Here is a 26,279-nt window from a genome sequence, read left to right on the forward strand (position 1 = left end):
AGAGTCGTTACTAGGGATGTCCTGATCTGATCACATGCTCGGAAATGGGCCTGATCGTGCCGTTTTCCAGAGGAACAGAATAGAGTGAAAAGGATGAAATTACCGTATTTTTCAGACTATACGTCGCACCTGAGTATAAGTCGCACCAGCCAAAAAATGCGCAATGAAAAGGGAAAAAAACATATATAGTCGCACCGGAGTAGAAGTTGTATTTTGGGGGGGAAATTTATTTAATAGAATCCAGCACCAAGAACAGACATGTCATCTTGAAAGGCAATTTAAAATTTGCCTGGCACAGCCAGACTATTCTCCCTGTATTTTTCAAACTCTGTGAGAAAGTCTGGGACCCAGCCCATTAACGGCCTCTCTAGCAAGGTACAAAATCAATAGTCCAATCAAATTCGTTTATTTGCGCGACGTGTTCTTAACGAGTAACGTCACTCTTGCGCGCCGAAAGTCGTGTCTACAACAATATATGTTTCAATCCGCGGTAAAACCAGTTTTAAATTACCATAAACACATCGAAACAAGTCATTGACAACAGTCAACATGGCTCACGCTAGCTATGTTGAAGAAACTTCTCCATTCCCGGCTCACGCTAATTACTTGTCGCTTTAACAACGTCACGTCTGCCTGTCGCTGATTGGTCCACTCTGCTGTCTGTCTGCTGTGGCTTGCTCCGCCTTCGGAATTTGACCTGCCGGACGGTCGCCAGACTCTATCGCTGCAACAGCGGTGAGTCTGGTATACCAGGCAAATTTAAAATACAATAGAGAACAACAGGCTGAATAGGTGTACGGTATGCTAACATTAAATGACGCTCGAAGTTAGATCGGGCCTAAAAAATCCAGCCTGACCCGACCAGCACGTGGGTATTAAAGGCCGACGCAAATTAAATTAAAGCCTGTGTTTTGGAACAAATTCTCACAGTTAAACAAGATTGTAAGATGGATATTCGGTAAACATTTATGTCTTTTATACAGTGGGGCAAATAAGTATTCAGTCAACCACCAATTGTGCAAGTTCTCCTCCTTGAAAAGATTAGAGAGGCCTGTAATTGTCAACATGGGTAAACCTCAACCAGGAGAGACAGCATGTGGAGAAAAAAAAAACAAGAAAATCACATTGTTTGATTTTTAAAGAATTTATTTCCAGATTAGAGTGGAAAATAAGTATTTGGTCACCTACAAACAAGCAAGATTTCTGGCTGTCAAAGAGGTCTAACTTCTTCTAACGAGGTCTAACGAGGCTCCACTCGTTACCTGTATTAATGGCACCTGTTTTAACTCATTATCGGCAGTGGCGCCTCTAGAAATTTTTCATAGGGGTGGCCAGACGGGTCCACTTAAAATCTTGGAGTGGCACACCAAAACTAAAAGCCATAATTTCAGGTTTTCATTATATTATTGCATTAAAAAGGTCAGGGGGAAACTATCAGAAAGACTTAAGGACACGGCTACTGATATAGTTTGGTGTATTGTGTAATATTTGATGTTACTAATGATTTAATGTGCATAGTCCATAACTGTCCAGTAAACATTTTGAGTTCCACAACAATTCTGTTTTATTGTGTTATGTATATATTAGGCATAAGGTGTACATTTAACAAAACAAAAAATTACTGGGGAAAAGCAAGTGCTGGCAGATTTGCATTTGGGATGAAATGCATAACTGATGCTACAACAATCTAACGATATACTGGCAAGCGGGGTGGCCAGTGGGGTGGCCAACAAATTTATGATTATCGGTATAAAAGACACCTGTCCAAAATCTCAGTCAGTCACACTCCAAACTCCACTATGGCAAAGACCAAAGAGCTGTCGAAGGACACAAGAGACAAAATTGTAGACCTGCACCAAGCTGGGAAGACTGAATCTGCAATAGGTAAAACACTTGGTGTAAAGAAATCAAAATGGAAGACATACAAGACCACTCATAATCTCCCTCGATCTGGGGCTCCATGCAAGATCTTACCCCATGGCGTCAAAATGATAACAAGAACGGTGAGCAAAAATCCCAGAACCACATGGGGGGACCTAGTGAATGACCTACAGAGAGCTGGGACCACAGTAACAAAGGCTACTATCAGTAACACAATGCGCCGCCAGGGACTCTAATACTGCACTGCCAGACGTGTCCCCCTGCTGAAGAAAGTACACGTCCAGGCCCGTCTGCGGTTCGCTAGAGAGCATTTGGATGATCCAGAAGAGGACTGGGAGAATGTGTTATGGTCAGATGAAACCAAAATAGAACTTTTTGGTAGAGACACAGGTTCTTGTGTTTGGAGGAGAAAGAATACTGAATTGCATCCAAAGAACACCATACCCACTGTGAAGCATGGGGGTGGAAACATCATGCTTTGGGGTTGTTTTTCTGCAAAGGGACCAGGACGACTGATCTGTGTAAAGGAAAGAATGAATGGGGCCATATATCGAGAGATTTTGAGTGAAAATCTCCTTCCATCAGCAAGGGCATTGAATATGAGACGTGAGGAGTGGCTTCATAAGAAGCATTTCATGGTCCTGGAGTGGCCTAGCCAGTCTTCAGATCTCAAACCTGTAGAAAATCTGTGGAGGGAGTTGAAAGTCCGTGTTGCCCAACGGCAGCCCCAAAACATCACTGCTCTAGAGGAGATCTGCATGGAGGAATGGGCCAAAATACCAGCAACAGTGTTTGAAAAGCTTGTGAAGAGTTACAGAATACGTTTGGGCTGTGTTATTGCCAACAAAGGGTACATAACAAAGTACTGAGATGAACTTTTGGTATTGACCAAATACTTATTTTCCACCACAATTCGCAAATAAATTCTTTAAAAATCAAACAATGTGATTTCCTGTTTTTTTCCCCAACCAAATTCTGTCTCTCATGGTTGACATGTTAACATTTACTAGCCTCTCTAATATTTTCAAGTGGGAGAACTTGCACAATTAGTGGTTGACTAAATACTTATTTGCCCCACTGTATATGTAATATAACTTGCCTTTCATATAAAGACATTGTCTAATTTCTACGTAAAATGTCCGTGGACGGAGTGCTCGTAATTAAAAAAAAAATTTTTTTTAAACTTTTGAGTTAAGGCTAGTCGATTATACTCACAAGAATGTCTAAATTTCATAATGTAAATATCATCAGTCATCCAACCAGTTAATAATAATTACTAAAACATACACACATAAAAAAATATATATACATTACTAGAAAGATGTACGTCATTTTCCAAGATTGTAGTCAACATTTAAAAAAAAAATTAGTCATGATGTATAAGGAAAGGTATGTCTGAGAAAATTGCGTTTGTTTTTACCAAAAATGAAACATAAAAATATTTATTGACAACAGAAAAAAAAAATCCAACTAAAAATAAGTCGCTTACATTGTCATATTTAAATTATGGAAAAATACAATTTGTGGCAATAAATGATTATGCCGTGCTTTATAAATGATAATTCAAAAGCATTACACATCAAGGGTAAATCAATTCTACCATTAAATGTTAAAAGCAAACTTTTATGCAAACTGTACTTGGGGGAAGATATTTATTGAGCTACCACGAGAGGGAGCTCGCGTACCACACTTTATGTATCATTTAAATAGCCCAATTACCAAACACAAAACGCTATCAAAATCATGCATGTTTTAGAACTCAGGAGGAAATCGAGGTAATCACATAAAACTCAGGCTGAACCTAAGAACTATGTGGTTGTTGTGCTAACCACTACCTAAAAACATTTTAAAAAATTATACTACTGTAAACTAGATTGAACAAAAGAGGGATCTACACAATGGTAACAAAACTACCAATACATTCAACATTACAATTTTGGATCCAGTGACTTGGATTTAAAAATTGAGAGATGAAAGAAACACAATTACCCTTGCAAACAATAGAATTATGCATTATGAGCTTTAAAGCTGCTTTTTAGATTTTGGATGCAGTACAAAGAAAAATGAAGTAAGCTTAAAACTAAAAGTCTCATTGAAGGTCTTTGTTTAGCTGCAGTTCAGTTAGATGTTACTAATCTAACAATTGATTCGTCAATACAAAATATTCCGTATCCTACCTGTCAATGTTTTTCTTATGAAAAATGGCTAATTATCTTAATACTAACAAACCCTTACACATCTCAAATTGAAGTGTGCATGTGTGTGTGTGTGTAATACACATTAATGTGACTTTGTTTTACAGTTCCTATTTTTTTAAATTAAATTTTAACACAATATTAAATGTGATTGCAACGCACAGTACAAGTAATATGAAGTAAAGTAGAGCTGCAGCTATTGAATATTTTAGTAGTCGATTAATCAATGAACTAGTTAGTTCAAATAATCGAGTACTCTGATCAAGAAGATAAAAAAATTAAATACCTGAGCTTAGCCTCAAACGATTAAAAAAAAACAAAAAAACGAGGATGTAAGTACAAGAAAAAAACAATTTGCTTACTTACATAGCAAAAGTCAGCTAGCATAAATGCTATTAACTCATTCTCTCCCAGCCATTTTCACCAGAGCAAGGCCCTTCGCTCCCGGCCGTTTTTCTGGATTTTGACTGATTTTGCAAGGCCCACAGAAAATTCTGTTCTCTTGCTATATCAACATGGAACCCACCAAAAGAAAGATTACTCTCTTCTTTCAGCAGAAAAAAAAGTAAGTTCATATCTTTTTCAATTCTTTAGAAATCAGCATTAGAAAATAGCTTAGTTTGAGCAATTTTCCAATTTCTGATGAAAAAACGGAGAAAATGAGCTTTTTGTAAACGCATACATTTCAAACATTACTTTCACTTTAACAAAGCTATTTTTGCATCAGTTACATCCCAAACATCTGAATAATGTTTTCCTTTTACAAAATATCATGAACAACCAGACAAATAGCTTTTGATAGCAAAGTAACGATTTACACTTGACTACTGAGAGATGACGCTTTGTCGCCGAGATGACGCTGTTGTCGCCGCGTCAGCCGTGTAAACTTTTCCCTCATCGTTGTCTGTCTCACAAAGATGGATTATTTTTGCCTCTCTTCGGTGTCTGCGCGGTGAGCCACTGCACTGGGGGTCCCACTCGTTTTGCTCGGAAGTCCAGCGCCTGTCCTCCCAGGCGTCCTCTCGGATGTTTTGTTCGGTCGGAGCGTCGCCTGGCATCATGCTGCCGGCGCTCCGACCGTGCTGCCCGGCCGTTCATTGCTGTTGAATCAGGTTGTGGGTCTTTACAAAATGCGCTACTGCCCTCCAGTGGCCAATTTTATTGCTTTAAAATGGGTTTGGAGCCTTGTTTTTTGTTTCTCAGATAGATTGCAAGCTATAGATGCTTCTTGTAAAAAAAAACAAAAAAAAAAACGCAAAAGACGTATAAATATGTTTTTGGGACAATTAAGCATTTAAAAATAGAACGTCTGGGAGCAAATGAGTTAAAGGCTAACTTTTTTTTATTTATTTATTTATTTTTTTTTACAATGCTTTTAAGACATGGTTCAAACACATATTCCCACAAAAAGGCTAAATATACCAATAAACTAAATTACGAAGGCATTAAAAAACTTGCCTGGCACTGCCAGACTGTTCTCCCTATATTTTTCAAACACTGAGATAAAAGTCTGGGACCCAGCCCATTAACGGCCTCTCGAGCAGGTACAAAATCAATCAACAAATCATTCGTTTATTTGCGTGACGTGTTCTTAACGAGCAACGTCACTCATGCGCGTCGGAAGTCGTCTCCACAACAACACAGATGGTGAACAGGAGAGCCGAGAATATGTTCCAATCCACGGTAAAATCAGTTTTAAATGACCAAAAACACATCGACACGAGTCATTGACAACAGTCTGTCTCGCGCTAGCCATGTTGAATAAACTCCGCTCTCCTCGTATGTTTCCTTCCGCGCGTCCCTCGTCCTGCCCTCGTCGCTTTACTAATGTCACGTCTGCCCGTCGCTGATTGGTCCACTCCGCTGTCTGTTTGCTGTGGCTTGCTCAACCCTGGAAATTGTGTCCGCTGAATGGTGGCCATGGTGTACCAGGCAATTTAAAAACATTAGCATTAGCAAGAGGCATAACGGCAATAACTAAAGTGGTGGAAGGAGGCAAGCTGCAGAGTTTTGAAAGATTGAAGCAGAGATTTGGATTGGAAGAGGAGGACAATTATAGATACATACAATTGAAAGACTACTATGACAAAGAGGTCAAGGGTGTAACTGAAAATGAGATTATCAAGGTATTCAAGAAAGTTTATGATGGGAAAAAATGCAAAGTTATTTCTGAACTCTATAAAGCACTCATGTCATGTCAGACACACACATCTCTGTACATTAAAGAAAAATGGGAGAAAGAACTTAAAGCACAAATAACCGAGGGAGAATGGTCAAAGATGTGTGAGACACAGAGCACATCCACTAGCTCCAAGGTTTGGAGAGAATTTAATTGGAAAAATATCGTACGTTTTTTTATAAGTCCTCTGCAAAAGAAAGAAATTATATTCACTCAACAACCATGCTGGAGAGCATGTGGCTATAAGGACGTGGGACACTTGCATATATTCTGGTCTTGCCAGAATATAAAAGAATATTGGAATATAATTTGGAAAGATTTGCGGAAAATAATAGGATATGCTATTCCGAAAACATTCAAGGTGCTTTATTTGGGGAACTTAACTCGGGAAATGATTCAAAAGGAGGATGAGTACCTTGTTAAGGTGTTGCTGACTGCAAGTAAAAAAGCAATCACGAGACTGTGGTGTAAAGTGGATCAGCCAACTGAGGAGCAGTGGATGTGCACGGTGGAAGAGCTATGTGAAATGGAAAGAATTGCGTTTAGATTAAGACTACAAGAAAGTCAATTTGAAGAGAAATGGAAGAAATGGAGAGACTTTAGAAAATAAAAGAGGGCACCAATTTCAAACGATAAACAGGAACTTTGATGTGGACTGGATTATTCAGGAGAGATTGAATGCTGGGCCACGATACTGTAGACTAGTGTTATTTATATTTATTTATTTTTTTTAAATTATTGATTTAACTTTTATATGCATGTTTTTCTTTCTGATTTGTTGGTGTATTTTGCCTAGGTTTGTTGTTTGTCATTTCAATACACTGGGTGTAAATGTGATTTGTTTTGTAAAAGGGAATAAAAAACAAGTGGGAAAAAAAAACATTAGCTCAAACAAAAACAGCTTATGTTGGTCTTAACAGGGGGCAGCTGGATTCAGCCATGTGAAATGAGTTATGTAATATTTACTGTCACCACTAGAAGGTAGTGTATTCACCCAAATCAGTAAAACTAAATGCAACACCTTTTAAGACCATTACAATGCCACTTTTATTAAGCAAATACTCGAAGCAGCAAAATTTAATTTGAATCTATTTTCTAATTGAGTGACTCGAGTCAATCGATTAATCGTTGCAGCACGAAAGTAAAGTTTAATGAAGTATCTGTGAAATTGAATATTCTCTACTACTAAAAAAATCATTCAATTGTTGAGTCTGGAAACAGTTTTCACCAGGTCAGTGAAGTGGTCGGCTTTAGAGAGTGGGACGTTGTGTAAGGGTGCTAAATGGCGATATATCACTTATCCCAAAAGGTTATCGATGTAACCCAAAATATGCCACCAGAATAGCGTTTATGTTAACTCATTGGCCTAAGCCTAAACCAGGGGTCCCCAAACTTTTTCCTGTGAGGGCCACATAACTTTTCCGCCGGGTAGGTTTGTAACAGGAAAAAGTGTGATGATTGCAGGAGTGCCTAAATGTAAAAAAAATGTTGTTTTTCAAAAAGCCACAATCACATTTCTGGATTCTTCACGGAACAAAAGTAAATAAAATAAAATAAAAAATAATACAATAATAACACTATTGATTAAATCGGTAATACCCTCTCTGGGTTCTTCACAGGAAAAAGCCAGGAAATAAATAACACTATTGAAGAAAAAAAAAAAAAAAAGTTCAGTGGGCCGGATCAAATGTGGAGGCGGGCCGGGGGCCGTAGTTTGGGGATCCCTACCCTAAACCCTATTGAACAAATGTTCATTTGCCCCTCCCAGTCAAAATGGATTGACGTCTAGCACCAAAAAACCAACCAAAGCATTCACAGCCAGTCTTTCTCCTGGCTTTGTCATCATTTACAGGTCACCAGAGGTGGGTAGAGTTGCCTGGAATTTTACTCAAGTAAGAGTAGAGTTACTTCAAAATAATATTACTCAAGTAAAAGTAAAAATCGTCACCCAAAAATGTAATCTTGTACAAATAAAAAAGTATTAAGAATTCTCAAAAGAATACGTCGCACCTGAGAGTATAAGTCGTTCTAGCCAAAAAATGTACAATGAAAAGGAAAAATACATGTATAAGTCGCACCGGAGTATAAGTCGCATTTTTGGGGGGAAAATTATTTGATAGAATCCAGCACCAAGAACAGACATGTCATCTTTAAAGGCAATTTAAATTACAAGAGAGAACAACAGGCTGAATAGCTGTACGGTATGCTAACATTACATGACGCTAGAAGTTAGATCAGGCCTAAAAAATCCTGCCCGACCCGACCGGCCCGCGAATATTAAAGCCTGACGCGGCCTGAGCCCGATCAATTACCTTGATTTGCTTGCCTGAGCCCGAGAAAAAAACAGAAATTTTATGTTTTATTTGTGAGGACTCAGGAGAAGGAGGAAATGCGTGGTTGCGTTTTGTGTGATCACGTTTGTGATGATTCCAGTGCAAATATGCATAATAATTAGTGTTGCACCGATACCATTTTTTGGCCCTGATACCGATACCGATACTTGGCTGTGCAGTATCGGCCGATACCATACCGATAACACCCTGATTACATATATATAATTTTTTTTTAAAAAAAAAAGCTACATAATTGGATGTGAAATCATTGCTATCAAGGCTTTGTCAGGCTGTTGCTTACCTTTGCAAAATAGGAAAAAGACTAGTACAAAGTATAATACTAGCCCAACAGTAAGAAAGTAAAAATAAGTTCATAATAATAAACTCTGAATGAACTGAGTAAACTTTTTTTAAACCTCTCAAAGGCCAAACAGTGCAACTTTCATGAAATTATTGTCACATTCTGCTGCTGGTTAGATTGTGTTTTGTTGCTGGGCTGTTAGTGGGGGCGTTCCTGACGTCACACCTGAATCCAATGCGGGCTCATCAACGCAGCATTTAAGCACGGGTGAGCTCAGAGAAGGCTGCCGAGATATTTGCTTTGCTGATCGCCGTTTAACATCTCGCACTATAGTCTCGCTACAGTTGCTTGTTACGCCCCTGCATTGGGTTTTTTCTGGTAGTGTGCTGCACTCATTTGTAACCTCTACCCTGTGCAGGTATTTGAGTGTTTTTATTTTGGCTTTTTGGCTCGCTGCCTATCGTCTTAGTTATTAAATCTTCGAGTTTGTAGTATTGAGCTCCGTCGACCTGCTGTCACGGACTCCTTTTGTTATTTCTACTATCCTGCGATCGCGTGTTATTTTTTGTTTGCAATCATTAAACCCTTGTACTTATCCCCCGCTTGTTGTCCGCTTCGAGGTCCAACCTTGTTTCCGCATTTGCGGACGCTCACAATTATAAGTAATAATAATTGACCACAGCATCCCGTCTCTCTATTAGCCTCGTTTTTTCGGGAGGGGGTGGGTCCCTTATTTCTATTTCGGAAAGGTGGCAACCCTACTTTGGAAACAGTTTCCAAATTACTGCAGCATTTCTTTCAGTAAAAAACAATCAAAGTTAAGTAGACGTAGTGAACTGACCAGAGATTGTTGCACCTGTCCAGCGCCCTTCCTCTGGATAGCAGTCCTGCACTTGCAGGCACAAACTCGTTGTGTTCGTTCACGTTTCATCTTCACATGTTTTATCAGGTTCGAGGTATTGAAACTGGCCGATTTAACTCCACATCTCGAAACTTTCAGGCCGCAAATTTTGCACGCAGCCATTGATTTTAATTGACGGGATTTCTATTTTGAAATATTTCCCGACTGCCGCCATGTCGGCCATGTCATTGGTCAGAAGTGGCTATTGGCCAGTTCTCATTGGTCTGGAGCAGGCCAATAGCGATAGCTATTTGGTGGTCACGTGTCATCACACAACACAGAGACAAAGTGTAGTGAGCGCCAGGAGGAAAAAAAAGGCTGCGGTCAAATGTTATAATAATGGACCGGTAAATGGTATCGGCGCCGTCTTTGTTGGTACTCGCCGATACCGATACCACCATTTTGGGCCGGATCGGCGCCCCCTGCCGATACTAGTATCGGTATCGGTGCATCTTTAATAATAATAACAAATTAAAGCCTGACTTTTGTAACAAATTCTCCCATTTAAACAAGATTGTAAGATGGATATTCAATAAACATGTATATCTTTTCTATTTGCATGTCTGTTCTAACAGGCGGATAGTGGATTTGACATTTATTTGAATCTCCTCGAGTTGGCAGAAAAAAACCGCATGTTTTCTCAATGTTTAAATAGTCTACATTTTTTTAATGATCATTATAAATGCATTTACACAACAAACTAACGCTGGAATAGTTTGTTAAATATATTTCTCGTATGAGACCAAAGCGCCACATTCGTTTACATTCAGCGAAGCCGACACAGTTTTCCGTATAGCGCCTTCAACAATCAATTTGAATCCAGTTGTTTGCTTTTCAATTCCCCTGTCGTTAGTTTGTTTTTCACTCCTATAGCTGCTCCATATCGAAAAGGAAATGCCAGGATGCGCGCGGGAGGGGAGGATTGAAAAGAGAGCGAGGCCAATGCGTTCACATGTGCAGGCATGCAAAGCGCCTTCTCTGTTTTATCCAAATTGTTCATTTTATTTAACATCCATACATCATCTTAGTATAGCTATATGAATACATATTTATTTTTAAAAAAAAGAGAGAGAGAAGTCGGCCCGACCCGACCGTAAATAATCACACATAAGGCGCTCCAGAGTATGACGCACCCTTTGCCAAACTATGAAAAAAACAACAACTGTGACTTATTGTCCGAAAAATACGGTAAATAGTAACATTGTGAGTAACTGCGAACAATGTCTGATTTAAAAAAATGTATATTTGTTTTCGCAGCACAACTTAATTTACATGAACTGTTATTATTATTATTATACTGTACTATAACCTATTACATGACCATATTAGGCCAAAAAGATGACACAAAAATCATTGAATTCAGACCAGAACCAACACTATAAAACATCAACTGTCCAAAGAGCATGAATGCTCTTTAGTGGAGAAACATTGTTACCACTGCTTGGTATAAAGGAGCCATGTGGTTATTGTTGCGACGTCTCATTAGTGAAACTGAAACAGCCACTGTCGACATCTTTGGCAAAAATAAAGTCAATATGTAGACTTAAGATGAAAAGTGTAACGACTAGTGAAGCCCAAAGTAGCGAAGTAAGAGTTCTGTTTCCTCTTCACAAATTTACTCAAGTAAGAGTAAAAAGTATTGAGTTTCAAACTCAATGGTCAGTAACCCGAAATCAAGAGGAAGTGACCTGTAAATGGCCCAAAATTGACTAGAAGAATCAGTAAGGAAGGACCCGAAATGCCTCAAAAATAACTTTATGGCTGCCATTGACGGCCACAGACGTCCATGCTTGTATACATGTTGTCACAAATCGGGTTGCATGTATTCTTCAGGTTGCAATGAGAATGTGGAGTGTTGTGTTTTACATGCTGTCCCTAAATGCACCTTGTGACTTGCTGGAAAGCGAGAGGAAGGGCTGATGTTTTATTTTGATTTGATTGATTACTTTGAAACGATTTCTTTCCGTAGTAAACACTTATCCTCAGTCTATAGTCATTATTTCAATCAACGGGGATGATGGCGACGCATGGTGGTGGAGACTGAAACAACTGTGTCTGATTTACTGTAAATCATATTTCTCATGATTTTGAGGTTCTTTCTACTCCAAGCGTTTTAAGAGTATAAGCGTTTACAGTGACAAAGGATATTCTATTCTATTGGTTTTTCTGTTCTGTTTGACGACCGTGGATTCATAGTAGGGCTGCAGCTATCGAATATTTTAGTAATCGACTGAAAATTCTATCGATTAATCGCGTAATCGGATAAAACATTTTTTTTTAGGTAAAGAGCAATTATAAATATAGATGAGAAAAAAAATACTTTTAATCCAATATTGAACCATTTTCAGTCAATCCATGTCTTAATTTTCGATGTACATTTTTGAAAACAGCCAACAATTGCATCTCAGATGTGACTAGAAAAAGAATTCACTGCTTTCACTCAAAAAACTTCTATCTTATAAAAAAAATATTTCTTACCTTAAAATGTAATTACGCTTGATAACACACATCACTTGAAAGCTACGTGTTTTCCCCACGTGTTTCAACTGAATTTCCATTTGTGTCAAGCTATTTTGAAGTTGTAGTTAAGTTTTAAGTTAGTCTAAACTGTAAGTACTGATAGGATTTTGAGTTTTTGCAGTGTTCAAAATAAATGTATGATACCCGGAAGTAGACATGTGCCGGTTACCGGTTTCACGGTTTACCATGGTGTGAAAACGTCGCGGTTTCAAAACCAATAAAATTTTCTGTCAGACCGTAGTACGGTATTTGCCATTTTTCATGTGTCAAAAATGCAGCCAGAAGTGGCGTGGCGCGGCAGCGCTCACCCCCTCCCGTTTGTTGCTGTGTGTGATAGTGACTATCGGCTAAACAGCCAGCGAACCCTAAACAAATAATCCAGACTTAAGGCGTTCTTTTCTTCAATTTATTGAGCTCTCAAATCGTTGTAAGTGGAATATACAAAATGAATACATTTAAAACGTTGTACAATTGTATTTTTCCATGTGTGAGTAGCTAAACAGATTAGCACTATGAAAAGGTTCGCCAAAAACAAAACACATATTTTCCTTTGAAATTCGATATACAAACTAACTAAAAGCTTATAAAAGACAAATGTTAGCCTAGGCTTAGCTGGGAGAGCAACTTCGTCGAGTGTTACAGCCGCAGAGTGAGAAAACAAGCTTGATTCACTTGAATGAAGGGAAAAAAAGGCATAGCATCAAAGATCGTTAATTGAGGAAAGATGATCTTGCCCTAAGCACAAATCCACGTTCGCTGGATCAAGGAGAGGTCTCACTCCCAATTTTTATTTTTTTTAGGTGAAACCTTTCCACAACAATATTTACATTTTAACTAACTCATACATTTTTAACTAACTTATTAACTTTTGAAATCTTTGTTCTTTCTAACACAAAGGCATGGCATCATGTAGACTAGAGTTGACACAGTGGCTAAAAATGGCGAAACTTCACTTGAGCTTTTCAATCCTCAAAAAAAAAATTATGCAGTATAAATTTTTAAAAATTTTATTCAGAAGAGTTTTTACTTTTTTTATAGAAATTATTTTGTTCTTGCTCTAAAGTTGAGCAACTTGAGCTGTGGCTGTGGGTATAGTCTACGTTATATTTTCATTTTATTTAAAATATTTGTTTTTTTTATTGATAATTTATGTATTTTAACAATACATTCATATTCCAATTTGCAACTATTTTCTGAAAAAACAAATCCTGTTCAATGGAAAAAAGTTATTCATTTTTAACCCATACATCTCAAAATAACACATTTTGGAGCTATAATTGCAATACCGTGATACCGTGAAACCGCGGTATTTTTGCTCACGGTTATCGTACCGTCAAAATCTCATACCGGCACATGCCTACCCGGAAGGCTCTGATGTAGAGATCCTTCCTAGCAAACCTTTTAGCAAAACTTTTTTTTTTTTTTAATCTAAAATGCTCCTAAATCAGCAAAATCTCGACTTAAATCTATCTTTAAACGATGAAACAGTTTTAAAACTTACACATGTTGAAAGTAGACAGAAGGGAACTAATGCAATAACGGGAGCAATTTTAACAACTTTAATGGTTGATTTACAACCTTAAATGACTTTCACACAAAGCAAAGGTTACTATCTAGTTATTGCAATACCCTTGTGTCTAGTTAAGTGGAGGGTCAAGAATTGGGCTTGGGCCAATTGTCCCCAAAACCCTTTAAACTTCACATTGTGTGACCGTTTTTTTTTTTTTTTTTTTGAGATAACGCAATTACTTTTTGGGAGAAGTAATTTGTAACTGTAATTAATTAATTTACTTTTTTAAAGTAAAATTAACAACACTGATCGTGATACTTTGTATCCTAAAAGGTTATCGATATGCTCCTGCCAAGAATCGAGGTATCGTTTTAAAAAGGTGTCAATGTCTAGAAAAAAAAAAGGAAAAAAAAAAAAAAGAACCAACAAGTTGCTACCAAAATCTTACACCATAATAGTGTCTCAGTTAACTCTAAGGCTATATTGACGGGGCTCGACGCCCAATCCATTTAGACTGGGAATGTTCGTTCATTTGAAACCAGATCATTCACAGTCATGCTCTCCGATTTTCAGGGCATTTACAGGTCACTTGCTGTTCATTTTAGGGCATTTACAGGTCATTTTCTGTTGAGTTTGAGTCACTGCCTATTCATTTGGGTGATTCTCAGGTCATTTCCTGTTCTGTAACTCAAAATAAACAGAAAGAGACCCATAAAATACCCCCAAATCAACTGGAAGTAACTGAAAATGAACAGGTAAATGACCTTAAATGGCCTAAAATTACCTCATTGCCTGGCATTGGCTGTCACTGACGGCCATAGACGTTGAATCCGTTTGAAGTGGGAGGGATGGCTGCGAATGAACGAATGTTCATTCGCTGCCACCCTCCCAGTTCAAATGTCTAGTAGTGATAAACTCATTCCAATTCACAGCAGAAGCTTGTTTTTTTGTTTATTAGTTGTTTGTAGAATATCCTAGAATGATTTCCTGACCAATGTATCAATAATCGTTGTATCGTCAGATCATCATTATCGTGAGCTTTGTATCAAGAGGTTCCCACTCCTATTGGTGACCTCAAAATTGTTAAGCCTAATTTCTTAGGGTTTCAAAATTCCAACCTTGAAAACTACTAGCACCATTTACGACACTTATTCCACACATTTAGAGACTGTCCATTCATTTTGATTGATGTTTGAAGATAATTGCTGAAAAAGCTTTTTTTGTTTTGATTTCTGCCCTGATTTTTTTTTTTAGGCAGGTCCATGGATATAGTCATTACACTCATTTAGCATCTGTCAAACTTTGAAGCTACTGATACAAATGCATGAAACGAGTATTGCTTTTGTTGCACCCAGAAGCAGTGCTTTAGGACTAGTGCTGCAACGATTAATCGATTAACTTGAGTATTCGATGAGAAAAAAAATATTCAAATTAAATTTTGCTACTTCGAGTATTCGTTTAATTAAAGTGGCATTCTAATGGTTTGTTTTGAAAGTGTTTGCATTTAGTTTAGTGGATACACTGCCCTCTAGTCTGCCTCATTTCACGTGACTGAATCCAGCTGCTCCTTGTTAAGACCAACATAACCTAAGTTTTTGTTTGAGATAATGTTTTTTTTTATGCATTCGTCTGGGTATATTTAGCCGTTTTTTGTGGGAATATGTGTCTGAACTATTTGTTAAGAACATTGTAAAAAAAAAAAAAAATGTTAGCGTTTTATAGCATTTAAGATAGCGGCCTTTTGCTATGTAAGTTAGCTAAATGTTCTTTTGTTGTACATAGATCCTTATTCTTTTGTTTGTTTTTTTGGAAAAGCGCTATATAAGTATAACACCATTTACCATTTGAGGCTCAGCTCAGGTATTTTTTTTTTTTTTTTTAATTTATTTTTGTTTTATGTTCCTTATCCGATCACTCGATTATTCGAACTAACTGGTTCATCGATTAATCGACTACTAAAATAATCGATAGCTGCAGCCCTATATAGGACACTCAACAAAATAAGCTGCTACTCAGTGTTGCCAAGTTACCATCATTGTCACTAAAATTAGTGACTTTTCCGAACCTTCTCGGAGCTATTAACTTTTTGGGGTTTTCTTGGAGATTTTGGTAGATTCATAGACACCCTTGAGGCAAAATATGCTCACCCTTCCATGCTCATACTGCAATAAAAAAATAGTGCTAACTTAAAGCAACCATTGGCTAATTTAGCCTTTCGGTCCAATGAACTGCTAGTTTTCCAACATAATGGACGGGGATAAAAATCCATATAATTTTGCAATATAGCAAGTGCATTCATATTTAACATTTAATAGGGCACTCATTTAACTTATTTCCTACCATTGACAGCACTAGATGTCCAATCTATTTTGACAGGGAGGGCTGTCAGCCAAGGACGTAGGTTTGCATAGGGACGGTTGTGACAAAACATTACCAACTTTTCAAGAAGCTCAAATTGTCCCCACCAATTTTTTAAGCAACCTTATTTGCGTTATACAATGACTTCAGTTATATAGGTCATTTATATCCTCGTCCTATTGCCTATTGTCGTCCCAGTCGTTTTGCTTGGTCGTCCAGCGCCTGGCATCCAGGCGTCCTCTCAATTGTTTTGTTCGGTCGTCCGCCGCCTGGCATCATGATGCCAGCGCTCTGACCGTTTTGCCCGGCCGTTCATTGCTGTTGAATCGGGTTGCGGGTCTTACCAAATACGCTACTGCCCTCCAGTGGCCAGTTTTATTGCTCTAAAATGGATTTTCAGCTTTGTGCTTTGGAGCTCAGTTGAATAAGAACCCAGAAATGTCTCTTATGGAAAAAAAAACAAAAAAAAAAACGTAAAAGATGTATAAATACGTCTTTGGGACACTGAAACAATTAAAAATAGAACGTATTTATAGGTTTTTGGGAGCAAATGAGATAAATGCATTTAGGGCTGCAGCTATCGAATATTTTAGTAATCGAGTAATCGACTGAAAATTCTATCGATTAATCGAGTAATCGGATAAAACAAATATATTTTTAGGTGAAGAGCAATTATAAATATACATGAGAAAACAAGACATTTCATCTAATGTTGAACCATTTTCAGTCAATCAATGTCTTTATTTTCGATGTATATTGTTGAAAACAGCCAACAATTGCATCTCAGATGTAACTAGAATTTAAAAAAAAAGACTAATTCACTGCTTTCACTCAAAAAACTTTTAGATCTTATTAAAAAAAAAAAAATATATATATATATACAGTGCTGCTCAAAAGTTTGTGAACCCCCTCAACATTTTGGAATTTTCTATTATTTCAACCTGATTTCCTAATCAATCAATTCAGTAGTTTTTTTTTTGTTTTTTTAACAGTTGTGTTGTCGAGACTAAATTAAAAAGAGTTTTCATCAACTGATGTAGGTGCAAAATTGAACTGTTTGGTCACAACCAAAACCGCCATGTCTGGCGAAAAGTCAACACTGCATACCACCAAAAGAACCTTCTCCCAACAGTGAAGCATGGAGGTGGGAATGTCAAGATCTGGGCTTGCTTTTCATCCTCAGGACCTGGACAACTCCACATAGTCCAGGGAATCATGAATTCTGAGGAATATTGTCAAATCCTAGAACATAACCTGACGCCATCTGTTTTGAAGTTAAAGCTTGGCAGAAGGTGGATCATGCAACATGATAATGATCCAAAGCATTCCAGCAATACAACCAAGGAATGGCTGAAAAAGAAGAAGATTCGTGTTCTGGACTGGCCCAGTCAAAGTCCTGACCTAAATCCCATTGAAATGCTGTGGCGGGACCTGAAGCGAGCAGTTCATGCCAGACGCCCATCAAACCTCTCTCAACTGACTGCGTTCTGCAAGGAAGAATGGGCAAAAATCCCCCAAAGTAGATGTGAGAGGCTGATTAGTCACTACAGAAACCGTTTGGTTGAGGTAATCTCTGCAAAAGGAGGCGCAATATCCTATTAACTGAAGGGGTTCACATACTTTTGCACACATGATATCTGAGTTTTTCTTAAATCAACCACTTTTGTTAAATAAAGAATGACAATATAACTATTTCTTTTGTTTCAGTCCATTATTTGGAATGTCAGTATTGTGGATTTGGGTATAACTTAACATTTAATAAGGTTATTTTAGTTTTTTTTACAAAAAATCTGACCATCGCTGTGGGGTTCACAAACTTTCGAGCAGCACTGTATATATATATATAATGTATATATATATATATCTTATCTAAAAATGCCGTTACGCTTGATAACACAAATCACTTAGGATTGATAGGATGAAGTTAGGATTTTTCCCCACGTGTTTCAATTGAATTTCTCTTTGTGTCAAGCCATTTTTAAGTTCGAGTTAAGTTTTAAGTTAGTCTAAACTGTAAGTCCTGATAGGATTTTGAGTTTTTGCAGTGTTCAAAATAAATGTATGATACAGGCGGTATTGGAGCACATTAGGGACCAGTGCTACTTGGTGTTTTATCCAGCAATGCCTACTGAGCTAAAATTGATAGTTAGCATGATTAAGTTTTCATTTTACACCCTCATCACTCCACAATGCTATGTTATGTTAAAGCCTGTATGTAAGACACGTTAGCCACGCATCGACAGTGGTCATAATTAATTGAAACCTAGCCCTCCGCAGGGCTAACGTTACGTGAGCTAGTAGCGACAGTAACGTTAATCTTATCTATTAGCGCTTAGCGCTCCTTATTAGCACTTAGCGCTCTACTGCTTTAAGATGGCGGCTGTTTACTAACGCTGCCCAGACGCGGCCGAGTCTGTCATTTCGCATTTAGTTCAACATACATGTGATCTCTATGAGATGCATCAGACGGTACCTGTACCAACGTGGGATCGTGCGGGCTAGTATTTAGCAACGTCGGCGTCGTTTGTGTCGGCTGTCGGCTGCAGTAAGTTTTTTTTTTTCCCCTTCTTCCTCTCCGCACGTGACAGCGCGTTGTCCCGCATTAAAAGTAGTCCGAGCAAAACGTGATGCTTAGAGCTGTCAAAATAAACGATTACTCGAGGTGAATAAAATTACTCGGATCACTTTTTAAACTCGAGTTACTCGAGTTGCTCGAGTACTCGTTTCAGCTCTAAATGCATTATTGCTCTTGTGAAATGAAAGTGCAATTCTGCATTGCTTGAAAAAACACTTGGGATTTTTTTTTTGTATTTGCATGTGATGCTCTTTTGTTCTAATACCTTTGTTTCTCATCCCCAAAAATGCATTCTGCAACACATTAAATGTTTCTTATCCAATTACTTGATTATTCAAACTTATAGATTTAAGATTTTAATAGATGTTTAAATAATTGATAGCTGCAGCCCGAATCTGAAGTGTTCGTTTATGATAATACTGCAGCCACACTGATGAAGGATAATAAATTTCGAAGCTCAAATTTATCATTACTGTTTTACACTGGTTCATAAAAGTGATTTCTCTGCACCTTATATCTTGTATTTTTGCGCTTATCCAAGCTTCAGTGGGTGTGTCTTCAGACAATGAGATTATATTCATTGCCGAGAGAGAAGGAGGGGAATTATGGTATGTTGAGGGCCCAACACCCACTAAATACACGGCAGAATGAAGCTGTGTTTGACTCTGCCGGCTAATTAGTCCGATTATTGCACAGCTGGATTGGCCAGACATTTTGCTGAGTTTTATCAAAAGGATCACTCACTCCATGTAGGCTTCATCCCGACAACTTCTGCTTCAGCAGAGCCCCTCTATTTTAGGAGCGCAGGACTCTGTCTGGGGAGTAGCCGTCTAGGCTTGAAGAGAGTGGGAAAACTGAAACAGTTCTTGTTCCTCTTTCTTGTTGCTTGATGTTAGTTCTCCTTATCTGTTTCATCATCTTGGAGTGGATTTTAACAAAGATGTGATGTATTTTATAAAGAGCTCAAACCGGAGGTGTCACTATTGTAGAACACAGTAGTGTTGCGCTTATAGATTTTTTTTTGTCCTCCGATACTGAATCCGATACCCGGACATATGTCTTATTGGCCTTTAGCAATACTAGACCGATACCACGTTTCTTGAAAAAAATCTACACATTTTTTTTTCTTTTAATATGAGATTATTATTACGGCTGTCAAACGATTAAAATTTTTAATCGCGGTAATCACAGCTTAAAAATTAATCGTAATTAATCGCAATTCAAACCATCTATAAAATATGCCATATTTTTCTTTAAATTATTGTTGGAATGGAAAGATAAGACACAAGATGGATATATACTGTGGGGAGAACAAGTATTTGATACACTGCCGATTTTGCTGGTTTTCCCACTTGCAAGCCATGTAGAGGTCTGTAATTTGTATCATAAGTTCTCTTCAACTGTGAGGGACGGAATCTAATACAAAAATCCAGAAAATCACATTGTATAATTTTTAAATTATACATTTGTATTTAACTGCATGAAATAAGTATTTGATACATTACCAACTAGTAAATATTTCGGCTCTTAGTTCTTTTTAAGAACCCCTCCTGTTCTCCACTTATTACCGGAAGTAACTGCACCTGTTTGAACTTGTTACCTGTATAAAAGACACCTGTTCACATGCTCAAACAAACAAACTCCAACCTCTCCACAATGGCCAAGACCAAAGAGCTGTGTAAGGACATCAGGGATAAAATAATAGACCTGCACAAGGCTGGGATGGGCTACAGGAAAATAAGCAAGCAGCTTGGTGAGAAGGTAACAGCCAAGGCAACTAAAGAGTGGCTCCGTAAGAAGCATCTTAAGGTCCTGGAGTGGCCTAGCCAGTCACCAGATCTGAACCCGATAGAAAATCTATGGAGGGAGCTGAAAGACCGTGTTGCCCGGCAACAGCCCCGAAACCTGAAGGCTCTGGAGAAGATCTGCATGGAGGAGTGGGCCAAAATCCCTGCTGCAGTGTGTGCAAACCTTGTCAAGGACTACAGGAAACGTTTGGTATCTGTAATAGCAAACAAAGTTTCTGTACCAAATATTAAGTTCGATTTTTGTGAAGTATCAGATACTTATTTCATGCAATTAAATGTAAATTTATTATTTAAAAATCATACAACGTGATTTTGTTTTTTTGTATTAGATTCCGTCCCTTACAGTTGAAGAGAACTTATGATTCAAATTACAGACCTCTACAAGTGGGAAAACCAGCAAAATCGGCAGTGTATCAAATACTTGTTCTCCCGAATGTACATTCAACATACTGTACATAAGTACTGTATTTGTTCATTATAACAATAAACCAACAAGATGGCATTAACATTATTAACATTCTGTTAAAGCGATCCTGGATAGAAAGACTTGAAGTTCTTCAAAGATAAATGTTAGTACAAGTTATAGAAATTTTATATTAAAACCCCTCTTAATGTTTTCGTTTTAATAAAATTTGTAAAATTTTCAATCCGAAAAAAAAAAAAAAATAGTAGCTCACCATTGTTGATGTCAATAATTACACAATGGTCATGGTGCTGAAACCCATAAAATCGGTCACACCCAAGCGCCAGCAGAGGGTGACAAAACACCAAAAAAACACAAGTATCAAGTGGACATGACACTGTGCTGTCATTTTAATCTGTTTGAGCGGGGCATGTGCGTTAAATGCGTCAAATATTTTAACGTGATTAATTTTAAAAAATTAATTACCGCCCGTTAACGCGATAATTTTGACAGCCCTAATTATTATATATCCAAATTGCTGTCATGCCTTGGCCAGACACTGCCTAACATTGCCTGACACTGGCAGCACTAGATGTCCAATCCATTAGGCGTGGGTGGACTAGCAGCGAATGAACGTTCGTTCCACCCTGCGGCTTCAAATGGATTGGACGTCTACAAGTGACAACTATTTGACATACACAACCGAAGGATGATTCAACATCACACGATTGGACGTCGATCATCAACTTTGAGAGGGCGACAAGTGCTGGCTGCCGTCTTGGGTAGGATGTCCAGCGGTGGGAAAATAGATTTCAAAAAATACAATTTGCACAGCATCGGCACAATATTTCTTAGTACTCTCTCCGATACTGATGACGTAATTTTAGTGCCATATCATGCAACACTAGTACACAGGTAGTTAAAATTTTGCGGATTATTGTAATAATACAATTTTAATAATTATTTGATTTATCTGACCATTATCTAACCAGCATTCTTTCATTTCCAGTGGTATGAAAAGGTATCTGATTCTTTTGGAATTTCTCACATTTCTGCGTAAATTTACCATCATATGTGATCTGATCTTTGTCAAAATCACACAGATGAAAAAACAGTGTCTGCTTGAACAAAAACCACCCAAACGTTTATAGGGTTCCATTTTTTAATGAGGATAATATGCAAAAAATGACAGAAGGGGGAAAATAAGTAAGTGAACCATCATATTTAATATCATATCATATCCCCCCCCAACCCCCCCCTGCCCCGTTGGCAGCAATAACTTCAACCAGACGCTTCCTGTAGCTGCAGATCAGTCTGGCACATCGATCAGGACTAATCTTGGCCCATTCTTCTCTACAAAACTGCTGTAGTTCAGTCTGATTCCTGGGATCTCTAGCATGAATCGCTTTCTTCTGGTCATGCCACAGCATCTCAATGGGGTTCAAGTCTTAACTTTGACTTGGCCACTCCAGAACGTGTGTTTTGTTCTTCTGAAACCATTCTGAAGTTGATTTACTAATGTTTTTTTTTTATCATTGTCTTGTTGCAGCATCCATCCTCTTTTTAGCTTCAACTGTCTGACAGACAGCCTCAGGTTTTTCTAAAAAACATCCTGATAAACTTTTGAATTCATTCTTCCATTAATGATTGCAAGTTGTCCAGGCCCTAAGGCAGAAAAACAGCCCCAAAACATGATGCTCCCTCCATCATGCTTCACGGTGGGGATGAGGTGTTGGTGAGCTGTTCCACGTTGTGTGTTACTCCCAAACAATTCAAATTTGGTTTCATCAGTCCACAAAATATTTTGCCAAACTTCTGTGGAGTGCCCAAGTGCCTTTTTGCGAAGATTAAACGAGATTTTATTTTTTTATTAGACAGCAGTGGTTCCCTCAATGGAGTCTTCCCATGAACACCATTCTTGGACATAGTTTTACATATAGCTGATGTGTGCACAAACATATTGGATGGTGCCAGTGATTTCTATCAGTCTTTAGCAGACACTCTAGGGTTGTTTTTTTTTTACCTCTGAGTATTCTGCGCTGAACTCTTGGCCTCATCAATGGTGGACGGCCACTCCTTGGGAGAGAAGCAACAGTGCCAAACTCTCGCCATTTGTAGACAACTTCCCTGACTGTCGATTGATGAACAGCATGCACACGGTCAAGCAGTCCAATGCCAGAGGAAGCAAAGCAACCCCAAAACATCAGGGGACATCCGCCATGTTTGACTGTTGGGAACGTGTTCTTTTCTTTGAAGACCTCATTTTTTTCCCTGTAAACTTGTTAATGCATTTTCCAAAAAGCTCTACTTTTGTCTTATCTGACCAGAGAACATTCTTCCAAAACGTTTTTTGGCTTTCTGAGGTAAGTTTTGGCAAACTCCAGCCTGGCTTTTTTATGTCTCTGGGTCAGAAGTGGGGTATTTCTGGGTGTCCTACTATGGAGTCCCTTATCATTCAGACGCCGACAGATAGTATGATAGTACACCGTTGCACCCTCGGACTGCAGGACAGCTTGAATTTGTTTGGATGTTAGTCGAAGTTGTTTCTCCACCATCCGCACAATCTTTCGTCAAAATCTCTCGTCAATTTTTCTTTTCCGTCCACATCTAGGGAGGTTAGCCACAGTGCCATGGGCTTTACAGTTATTGATGACACTGCGCACGGTAGTCACAGGAACATTCAGGTCTTTGGAGATGGACTTGTAGCCTTGAGATTGCCAATGCTTCCTCAAAGTTTTGCTTCTCAAGTCCTCAGACAGTTCTTTGCTCTTCTTTCTTTTCTCCATGCTCAATGTGGTACACACAAGGACAGGTAGAGGTTGAGTCAACTTTAATCCATTTTAACTAAATTTGCTGCTGAGCCTCCTGAAGCACTCTCTTATCTTAACCGATAAGCGCTCAGGGCCAGCAAGCTCGACTTCCAGTATGGCTCTAAAGAATTTGAAACCTGGAGACTTGGATGAAATAAAATCCTCCTTACAGAAGTTGGAGGTCTCCTTGACTGGCTTGATTCAAAAACAGAATCAAGAAATCGTCAGAGAACTCCAGTTACTTTGCGCTGAAAACGAGAAACTCAAGCAGGCGGTCGAGGAGAGAGATGTTCGCATCAAGAGGCTGGAAATTTTGGCTGACGATCTCGACCCTTTCCGACGCGCAAATGAGCTCATCATTTCTGGATTACAACTGACGCCTAGCCCAGGGGACACAGTGGCGCAACTGGCAATTGCTAAACTGAAAGAGTATGGAATAAACATGGAACCGCTGGACATCCGTCGCTGCCTTCTGCTCCCATCTGGGGGGAGAGGACCGGCGATGGTGCTCATGAAGCTGGCAGACCACAAGACCAAGACTGCCCTGCTAAACCAGCGCCGCCACCAGAAAGGGTCGAAGTTTTTTTTGAATGACAACTTGACTCGCCGAAATGCCGAAATTGCAAGAAACGCACGTCAACTCAAGAAAGCTGGGAAAATAGCCAACACCTGGGTCTCGGATTGCAGGATCCTTGTCAAGACGCAAGATATGAAGATAAAAGCTATCACGAGTCTTGACCAGCTGACTATAATAGCTGGATAACTGTAAATACTACACAGCGGACCAGTATTACAACTCGTAGATGTGGACGGTAAGCTGAAACCTATCAACGGCAGGAGTCTCTACGAGAATCTCGAACACACTAAGGATTATCTACTAAAGATAACAAAGGCTCTGACTTTAATTTGCACGGACATAACATGACACGAATGAATCGGGCATCTAAGGGCGAGGGTGTGTTGCAATTATGATTGACAATCTCCTGGAATGTACTACAATTGAGCTCCTAATCCCCAATTGTAAAAACATAATTATCTGCTGTGTCTACCGAGCTCCTGATTCAAATGTCTAGTACCGTATTTTTCGGACTACAAGTCGCTCCTGAGTATAAGTCGATCCAGCCATAAAATGCCCAACGAAGAGAAAAAAACCATATACAAGTCGCACCGGAGTATAAGTCGAATTTTTGGGGGAAATTTACTTGATAAAATCCAACACATAGAACAGACATGTCATCTTGAAAGGCAATTTAATATAAAAATACAATAGAGAGCAACATGCTAAATAAATGTACAGTGTACAGTGTATGAACAACGAAATGTGAATATACTGTCCTACGTTACGGCTCGGTCCTGGCTATACAGCGAACTCCCAAAAGACAATGCTGGACGTCCGTATAATTTGCTGAATCAATTTGGTCCTCGATAGAAAACAGGGTCGCATCAACGTAAATAAATGATAATTAGGTCCTATTAGTAATAAGTAACAGTTTAGCATGCGTTTGCTATCATTAGCACATCGTTCAAACAACCACACAACTGGCTCTAAGTGTCCGATCGCGGGTGGAAGACACACAACAATAACAGAAAAGATGATACACGCAGGCGTTGCCTCTAGAGATGATTTAAAAGCATAAACAATGAAAGTAGGTTCGCAGCCGTCTATTCTCTCTCGCTAACTCGCCCACTCACTCACTCACTCACTCACTCACTCACTCACTCACTCACTCACTCACTCACTCACTCACTCACTCACTCACTCACTCACTCACTCACTCACTCACTCACTCACTCACTCACTCACTCACTCACTCACTCACTCACTCACTCAGAGTCAGAGCTACGTAGCTGTCCGTCTTCTTCTGGCGTGTGAGCACTCTTCTTCACGTAAACAAGTGCGAGTGCGCCCTTGCGTGGGCGTGAAAGCGCCACAAACTAAATGCATCCATTTCAAGATAAAAAAGTCAATAATACAATTGAACATACACTGCCAAAGGCAGAACGCGAACGTGGCCATAGCTATAAAGAGTTATTCAGATAACTATAGCATAAGAACATGCTAACAACTTTACAAAACCATCAGTGTCACTGCAAAACACCAAAATAACATGTGAAATTATATCATAATGTGTTAATAATTCCACACGTAAGTCGCTCGTGAGTATAAGTCGCACCCCCAGCCAAAATATGAAAAAAAAAAACGCGACTTATAGTCCGAAAAATACGGTATATGGAAAAGATACTGTATAAAACGAATAATAAGCATGTTTTCGTTGTGGAGACATTAATCTTGGGATAAAATATGTACAGCATGTTGTTTGATTTTATACATTCATGTCTGATGAAACTGTTACAGTGACCTTTGTGTGCGCCAATTGTTACAGCTACTCACACCAGCTGTGATAACACATAATCACTTTTGCCACACACATAGCCACAACAAAATGTTCCACAGCAAACAGATGCAAAAATGTCAGGGACATGACTAAGCCATAACCTTGTACG

General features: G+C 38.6%; 1 protein-coding gene across 1 annotated transcript in view; it reads left to right on the plus strand.

Annotated features, from left to right (window-relative positions):
• LOC130930795 (microphthalmia-associated transcription factor-like) overlaps positions 1-26,279 on the plus strand; it is a 198,630-nt gene that overhangs the window by 44,523 nt on the left and 127,828 nt on the right.

The sequence above is a fragment of the Corythoichthys intestinalis genome, chromosome 2 (assembly GCF_030265065.1).
Source record: "Corythoichthys intestinalis isolate RoL2023-P3 chromosome 2, ASM3026506v1, whole genome shotgun sequence".
In the NCBI taxonomy this organism is placed as follows: domain Eukaryota; kingdom Metazoa; phylum Chordata; class Actinopteri; order Syngnathiformes; family Syngnathidae; genus Corythoichthys; species Corythoichthys intestinalis.